Source organism: Semicossyphus pulcher, unplaced genomic scaffold (genome assembly GCF_022749685.1).
Source record: "Semicossyphus pulcher isolate SPU_LCO1_2020_fin unplaced genomic scaffold, fSemPul1.0.p SCAF_13, whole genome shotgun sequence".
Lineage (NCBI taxonomy): Eukaryota > Metazoa > Chordata > Actinopteri > Labriformes > Labridae > Semicossyphus > Semicossyphus pulcher.
Window position 1 is genome coordinate 11,668,157 of NW_027211637.1, and position 9,173 is coordinate 11,677,329.

Sequence of the window (9,173 nt, forward strand, 5' to 3'; positions counted from 1 at the left end):
ACTTGGTCCAGACCGAAAATGGTTTACTACGCAGGAATCGCCATCATCTGAGACCTCTCCGCAGCGTTCCAGAGACTTCCCAGAAGGGTGAGGGGGAAGATATAGGGAGCGATGGAGAGCTTAACTCGCCCGGTCCTGATGCAAATCCCCTTCCTGTTACATCTCCAGTGACTGTGACTCGCATGACATCCAGCGGCAGAGTTGTGAAACCACCAGACCGGTACGGAGAGTATGTTTAGGAGTTAGTGCATAGTCTGCATTGAGTGGCAGAATAATCCACTGCAGCTATGTTGGTGACTGGTAGTCCACCCGGATCACCTAGGAGAATATTCCACAAATTACTGTTAAAATGCTGGTGTTCAGCTGACCAGTGTGAAGGTTGCAAGTCTGTTGAAAATGTTGTGTTGATGTGTTAAATCACAACGATAAATGTGTGAGTAAATGTATGTTTTGTCACAGAGGTTTATATAATTGAGCATTTATTTTGAGTTGGACTATAAACAGTGGCAAAAGATTGGCTGGTGTACATTTTGCAACATGTCTAAAAGACTGAAAGAAAGGGTGATGTAATGTAATGGTATTATATTTTTTATAGTGTGCCTAGCACAGTGATCATTACTGTGATGTCACCTGGTGTATGTGTATCAGTCCGCATGCGCACTAGACCGGAGGATGTCTTTCAGTCTCATGTAACTGGTGTTATGCTAATGTTTAACTGATAAAGTTAGCCAAAGATGTTATTGGCTGTTTATAATCTTCCTCCTAATAAAAAAATGGGAGGGAGTAAGAGGGACAGGCTCTTCACTATCTGAGTGGGTAAAGGTGATGGGACGAGAATTAATCACTCACTAACATCAGCGTTTCACTTTTTCCACATTTTGTTATGTTACAGCCTTATTCCAAAATGGAATAAATTCATTTTCCCCCTTCAAAATTCTACATACAACACCCCATTATGACAACATGAAACTTTAGCAAACTTATTAAAAATAAAAAACTAAGAAATCACATGTGCATAAGTATTCACAGCCTTTGCTCAATACTTTGTTGATCAGCTTTGGCAGCAATTACAGCCTCAAGTCTTTTTGAATATGATGCCACAAGCTTGGCATACCTCTCTTTTGGCAGTTTCGCCCATTCCTCTTTGCAGCACCTCTCAAGCTCCATCAAGTTGGATGGGAAGCGTCGGTGCACAGCCATTTTCAGATCTCTCCAGAGATGTTCAATCGGATTCAAGTCTGGGCTCTGGCTGGGCCACTCAAGGACATTCACAGAGTTGTCCTGAAGCCACTCCTTTGATATCTTGGATGTGTGCTTAGGGTCGTTGTCCTGCTGAAAGATGAACCGTCGCCCCAGTCTGAGGTCAAGAGCGCTCTGGAGCAGGTCTTTGTCCAGGATGTCTCTGTACATTGCTGCATTCATCTTTCCCTCTATCCTGACTAGTTTCCCAGTTCCTGGTGCTGCAAAACATCCCCACAGCATGATGCTGCCACCACCATGCTTCACTGTAGGGATGGTATTGGCCTGGTGAGGGGCTGTGCCTGGTTTCCTCCAAACATGACGCCTGGCATTAACGCCAAAGGTTTCAATCTCTGTCTCATCAGACCAGAGAATTTTGTTTCTCATGGTCTGAGAGTCCTTCAGGTGCATTTTGGCAAACTCCAGGTGGGCTGCCATGTGCTTTTTACTAAGGAGTGGCTTCTGTCTGGCCACTCTACCATACAGGCCTGATTGGTGGATTGCTGCAGAGATCGTTGTCCTTCTGGACGGTTGTCCTCTATCCACAGAGGAACGCTGTAGCTGTAGACAGAGTGACCATCGGGTTATTGTTCACCTCCCTGACTAGGGCCCCTGATCGCTCAGTTTAGACGGCCGGCCAGCTCTAGGAAGAGTCCTGGTGGTTCCGAACTACTTCCATTTACAGATGATGGAGGTGTACTGTGCTCATTGGGACCTTCAAAGCAGCAGAATTTTTTCTGTACCCTTCCCCAGATTTGTGCCTCGAGACAATCCTGTCTCAAAAGTCTACAGACAATTCCTTTGATTTGATGCTTGGTTTGTGCTCTGACATGCACTGTCAAGTGTGGGACCTTATATAGACAGGTGTGTGCCTTTCCAAATCATGTCCAATCAACTGAATTTACCACAGGTGGACTCCAATTAAGCTGCAGGAACTTCTCAAGGATGATCAGTGGAAACAGGATGCACCTGAGCTAAATTTTGAGCTTCATGACAAAGGCTGTGAATACTTATGTTCATGTGATTTCTTAGTTTTTTATTTCCAATAAATTTGCAAAAATCTCAAAAAAACTTTTTTCACGTTGTCATAATGGGGTGTTTAATTTTGAGGAAAAAAATGAATTTAATCCATTTTGGAATAAGGCTATAACATAACAAAATGTGGAAAAAGTGAAGCGCTGTGAATATTTTCCGGATCAGCTCACTGTCGAATTCAAGTCCATGTTCCCACATTTGTTGGAAAAGACATTTCACCCTGGTAAATGGGGAAAGAAATCCAATTGGATCAAATATCCGTGCAGCTGCTTGTAACACGCCTCTTTTGGTATTCCTTTATCCTTCCAAAAAGTCCATCAGGCTCCTCGAATCATAGACTAAGTCATCCTGCTCCGTTCTCCACATCAATCCAAGAACTTTTAACACAGTACTTTTTCCTTCAAATTTTTTTCCCCCACATTTCCAGTTACTGTGTTTTCCTTTGTCTCGTTCAACAGGTTTTTAAGTTTGAGAGTCAGAGTTTGTGCTCCATTTTCACAGATTAATTCCTGCATCTTGCAAAATCATTTTTGTTGCATTGATAAGCTGGTGGCTTCTTGTACACTTGGTGAACTACAAATCAAGTCATCTACATACAAACACTTACCAAGTGTAGATGTTACAGTAGGACACTGATATTTTCTCAAGTGATGTCTAATAGTCGCTGTCAGGAGAAAGGGACTGGGGGATGCGCCAAATGGTACTCTGGTTATGCGCATAATAGATATATCTACTTCTTCATGTTGTTTTGGAAAATCATCACTGCAGAGAAATCTTAATACATCCCTGTCTTTCTCTTGTATAGAAATCTGCAAAAAGGCTTTTGTGATATCAGCCATAAAAGCCACTCTGTGCTGTCTAAACTTCAACAGTATGCTGAGTAACTCAAGATTCAGATTAGGGCCTGTCATCAAGCAATCGTTCAGCGATGGACAACCAGTAGCATGTGAAGAAGCATCAAACGCTACTCTGAGCTTAGTTGTTAAGCGCTCCTCATTAATGACTGGGGGAGATAATAAACTTTGTTGTCAGTTACAGTCTTTTCAACACGTTCCACTATGCCCTGACTGATATAGTCCTGAATAACTTCCCTGTATTTATCATAAAAAGTCCTCCAGTCCCACACTCACATGAAGAGCTCCAACATTTGTGGGTCTGAGGTTATATTTAACATGGCTACAGTTCCTTGGATAAGCCATCCAAATTTACTGTCCAGCGCAACCAGCGATTGAGAGAGGCGTTCTGTTTTTACGGAAAACTATTTCCCAGTATTGATCTCCTCCAATTAAGACTCCCAGTTCTTGCGTCTCCATCCCACTCACTGCAGTGTCAGCCAGTTACATACCTTTAAGCTCCAGATCTCTGCGTAATTTTTGATGGAAGAAGAGTTTCTAATACGTCTACATCTACACTTTGGCCAGTTCTGATATTGCTAAATTTTATTTTTACTTCATTAAGTTACATTTTGTGGTTTATCTGAGCCAAATGTGTGTAGCTTTAAAGTCTCTTTGCCTATTTTGGGAAGGTTTAGTGCACGAGATATATCTTGACGCACAAAGCTATGCTGGCTGCCTCCATCAAACAGACAGCGAGTGAGTTGTCTTTTCACAGGAGTTTCTATCCAGACTGTAGTGGTCTGGAGGAGCACTGTTTCTCGTTTTGATTCACTTGGAGACACAGAAATCACTACATATATCCGATCTTTTTCCTTTGTCATTTCCTCTCCATCTTAGGAACAGAGGGCTCTGTGGTGTCGTCGATTATATTTTTTTCATGAAATACCTTTTGTGTAGCAATCTTTGGCAACATGTCTGGTTCCAAAACACACAAAACTTCTACTGTGTTTTTTCAACTTCTCTCGTTTTTCAGGCATAGACATTTCATTACATTGTTTAGACAGGTGATCATGTTTCTCACAAACAAAACAAAATTGTCTGTCCATTTGAATTGAAGTGTTCAGAGCAGATGTTGTCATCATATTTAGTCTTTTATTGCACATTTCCCATGTGCCATGGGTTTCTTTTTCACGTTCCTTACTTGTGCTCTCCTTTGCACTCCTGGTCATGCTTGCAGTGTGCTCTCGGCTGTCCACTTGTCTTTGAATTAAGTTAATCAGTTCCTCAACTTTCCAGACATCATCCTCTTCAACTTGTTTACTAAACTCCAGAGTTATCTCTTCAGGTATGAGTTTCATCAGAATAGGGCACAGCAGAGTTCCGTAAATGTCACTAACTACTCCCATTGCAGCCAGACTTCGAATCTGTATTTCAGTTATCATATAAATATCTGAGTGCTTTGATATCACTGGCGTTTTTAACAGGATTAAGACTAAAAAGCTTGGTTTAGTAAGTTCATCATCAATCTTCTTTAGTACCTTTGTTACAGATGAGTGGATCGAAGATCTCTTTTTCCTTAGACGGCTGTTCTCGGACATTCTTCTTCTTTTTTGTCTCCAGATTTGTCATGCAAAACAATAGACTTTTCGTCTTTTCATTCTTTACAGACAGAATCAGTAGTACTCTTTTCTTTCATTTAATTGTTTTGTCACTGAAAAACGTGTACAACAAACATTTATAGGATCTGTGAATATAACCCACCTCCTGGTTAATCAGCAAATTGAAAACTGATGTGTCCGTGACCTGACATCACTGTAGAGGTGCGCTTGTTTTCGACACCTTAATAGTTGCAACAATACATTTTCCTTTTTTTCTTCTTTTTTTTTAGGGCAGCGATCAGCCTTCACCCTTTACAAATTCACAGGTCAAAAATGTCCCTGGGTTTGCCAACACGACCTGATCTGGTGGTCAGCAGAGGTGTCTACTGTCAGCCCTTACAGAGCTTTCTGCCGATGTTTTGTTCACAGACTGTCTTTATGCAACAGTGCTCCTGCTAACCGGCTCTGGATGAGCTGCTGTGAGGTGGTCTTTAATGCTTATTAGGTGTGGATTATGTAGGACTGGTCGGTGTCTGCATGACGACCGCAGGCTTCCACAATCCGTTCTCCTGCAGATAGCGGATGCTGTTGCCTTGCTGGAGAGCTGGCAGTACCTTTGTGCTGCAGTCATAATAAAGTTTTTGATGAGCTTGGCTCTCCTGTCTTTTGGTGTGTGCAACCTTCCAGCTTGCTGAGCGAGGCTTCAGGTGCTGGCTTGTGATAGGAAGTACTGAAAGCAGGCGTTGGCTCATAAGGAGCTGTGCAGGTGACTTAAACCCATCAACTGGTTTGTTCCTGTGTTCAAGCAGGTACAGGTATAGGGATCAGCTCTCCAGTATGGATTAAGCAGTTGTCATAGTTCTTTTGGCCAGCCCATTACTTTGTGGGTAATAGTGCTCGAAGTCCCATGATGTTACAAAAGCTTTGAAGTCTGTCCAGGTGTATTGAGGTCCGTTGTTTCTCTGGAACTGTATTTTGTATTAAAAAATGTATATCCGATTATCAAAGTGAATATTCAATGTGAAAAAAATCAGCACTACTGTGGCTGTCTGACGAGCTCTTGCGTGTTCTAACACATTCTCGTATGTCCTCTTGGTTACGGAGCGTCTTTGAATGCACACCACATCACTGTATACATTAATTAACTTTAGTTACAATGTTGCTTCTCAGGGCTGAGGGTATTATGATTTTGTCCCCTTTGAAAAGAATGCCATTGTATTGCGTTATTTCATCTCTGAAGTTCCAATAGTCTAGGAGGGTGGAAGGACATTTTCTCCTGTCCTCTGGCTATCTAGCTAACTGCACTGTCTGCTTCAGCAGGGTGAGTGGGGGTCTTCCACAGTTGTGTTTTTTTTCTCAGGTGAGCTTTCTGTCACTCACTGGTAAACCGTTCATGACAGAGTGTATCTGCTGATCCATGCCTTCACTTAGTGTGCTGTCATAGTCCAGCAGTGGCTTCCTGAACAATGTGTCTGCCACAGGGATGTCTTTCCCTGAGCGGTGCTGGATCTCAATGTCATATCGCTGCAGTTGACGATATGCTGTAGGCATGCTGGTGCACTGGAGATTGTTTTTTTTTTAGTATGGCTTCGAGGGGTTTGTGGCCTGACTCAAGGATGACCTTCCTGCCATACATGTAAGCATGAAAACGCTTACAGCCAAACAGCACAGTGAAAAGCTCTTTTTCTATTTAGGTGTAGTTTACCCCAGTTGGTGTGAGTGACTTTGAGGCATATGTGACTGGTCGGCCATCCTGCATCGAGACTGCTCCCACGCCATACTTTGATGCGTCCACCTGTAGTCGCAGTTCTTTGGCTGGGTCAAAGTAGCAAAGTATGGGACCTGGCTCTCTTGTGATGAGGTCTTTCATTTGCTGGAAAGCTGTGTCATGGTTAGCGTCCCAAGTGAATTCTGAGTCTTGCTTTAGGAGCTGACGTAGTGGTACGTTGACCTCTGACAAGTGTGGAGCAAACCTGGCTAGATAATTTGCCATGCCGAGGATTGTGTTGAGCTATTCGTTGTTCTCTGGCGGGGGCATGTCTTTGATTGCCTGGATTTTTTTGGGGGTCAGGCTGGATCCCCTCGCATGTGAGTTGATGCCTAAATATCTTGGCTGCACATATTACACTTTTCTCTGGGTTCAGGGGCACCTTTCGTTCTCTCGTACACTCCAGCATAGCATAGAGATTGGCGTCGTGCTCCTGTTTGGTTTTGCCATAAACTGGTATATCATCCACTATGGCTACTACACCATTCAATCCTTCATATTTCTCGTCGATTTGAAATATGTCCTGGGCTGATATAATTCCAAAGGGAAGACGGAGGAAGCGGTACCTGCCAAAGGCAGTGTTGAAGGTGGTGAAGAGCGATGATTCATGCGTCAGCATGATGGCCCAGTAACCCGAGCTACATCCAAGAGACTGAAATATTGGGCTCCGGCCAGCCTTGGGGTGATGTCATCGAGTGTGGGAAGCAGATAGTGTGGCCTCTTTTAATTAATGACTTTATTGAGGTCACGTGGATCTAGGCACACCCTAAGCCATCCTGTGTGTGGCTTTTCCACAACTTCTATTCCATTAACCAATTTAGTGGGTTCAGTCACTTTGATTATGATGCCATCTTTCTCCATTGTGACCAGCTCCTGTTTCAGACGGTCTCTCAGCGTGAATGGAATCCTGCGTGACGGGTACACGATAGGGACAGCAGATGGATACATATGTATGCTGCTTTCTCCTGGGAATTTTCCAATGCCTTTTGTCATGGCCTCTCTACTTGGTAGGCTCTACTGCTGTCTCCAGGACTGCAGACCTGGTTGCAGGCTAATCAGGAGAATGGGACACACCTGGGCCAGGTGTGCCTCATGTATTTAAGCCAGAGCAGCAGCAGCAGCCAGTCTCTGGGCAGACCTCCTATCACCACACACCTCTGCGTTGCTCTTTTGTTTGTTCGTCTTTGTTTTAACACCACAACATCCATGCAACACATTTACACCCATCCACACCCCACAAGACTGACTTTACAGATTATTCATATCTACATGTTTTTTTTGGTTTTGTCTATTTGTGTTGTGAATAAATTACTTTTTTGATTAGTATACCCGTGTGTCTCCCGTTTTTGTCGCAGTCTAAGAGCCGGGCTGTGACAAATGGGGGCTCGTCCAGTGTTCCTGGTAAGTTTGGGTGGTGCTTTTGCCCACTGTTTTCCCTTTGTGAGTTTGTCATTTTAACTGTGTAATCAGTGGAGATTTGTCTCTGGTGTGTTGGTACCACATGTCCAGAGTTTGCTGTTTGTAAGAAAATGTTGAAATCACTACAGGAAGACACTTTAAATGGGTATAATGTGTGGTAAGTAATTAAGCCTATATGTTGTCAGTGTTGTTTTTGTGATTTGGAACTATAGGTTGTTTGATTTTAGGTAGTGTGTGTGTACTTTGGGGAATTAGATAACTTTTGAGTACAGGTTAGCCATTACACATTGAACTTAGTTTTGTCAGAGCTTCTTCCCTGGTTAGGCTGAAGGACGTTTTCCCTTTGGAACTCGTTTGGGGGGATTTGTAGTGTGGTAGTGAACGTGGCTAGAGCAGTTGTCTCGGGAGCACATCCGTGGTAACTGACTGGTCGCCAGTTTGGTTGCCTTGACATCCAGCGGGCTATCAGTACCCACCGCAATTAGCTCCCTGAAGACTAGGGAGGGAGTTTAGCTAGTTTTTTGTTAGGCAGTTAGTGGGAATGGCTCGGACTTTGTTTTGATGTGAATTTGGCTGTCTGAATGCTCATGTTATATAGCATACTTTTGCCTGTAAGTGTTGTGCAGTGTAGTAGTTTTTCTTTTGGTTAAGCATCTTGGTTTTGTTATTGCAGGGGTTGAGGACTTTTTGAAAGCACCTTCAGAGGAGGTTTTGGAGCATTGTAGTCGAGAGCAGCTTTTGAAAATTGCAGAGCTCTTCAGAATGGATGTTGGTGATAAACGTATGAAGGAGAACATAAAATCCATCTTGAAGGCTAATTTGTTTGAAGATGGAGTTCTCAAATTGATGGCACCTCCTGTTGGTTCTGTTTCTGGTTTTGCTTGTTTGAGTTCTAGCTTAACTTTTGAGCAGCAAAAGGAACTTCTGTTGTTGCAGATGGAGCACAGTAGGATTCAGCAACATGTTGAGAATTAAAAATAGGCTGTAGAAAAACTGAGGCATGAGACAGAACTTAAAACACTCGAGTTGGAGCAGTATAAACTAAGTCTGATTCGTCATGGTAGGGTCACAGCGGACTCTATGTTTAATGTTTCATCCGTATTTCCTAAGTTGTCACCACAGTTTGATGTGGTGAGCAATTTGCGTTTGGTCCCAAAGTTCTGTGAGAATGACAGTAGAAAGTGGCCTGATTCTGAGCGTACTCTCTTATTACAATGTGTGTTAACTGGCAAGGCTCAAGAAGCTTACTGTTCCCTTCCTGTGAGTGAAAGCCAAAGT

At 43.1% G+C, this 9,173-nt stretch overlaps 1 pseudogene; it reads right to left on the reverse strand.

Annotated features, from left to right (window-relative positions):
* Positions 1-1,023: 1,023 nt before the first annotated feature.
* LOC138589228 (uncharacterized) lies at positions 1,024-7,424 on the reverse strand (annotated as a pseudogene).
* Between the last annotated feature and the right edge of the window lie 1,749 nt (positions 7,425-9,173).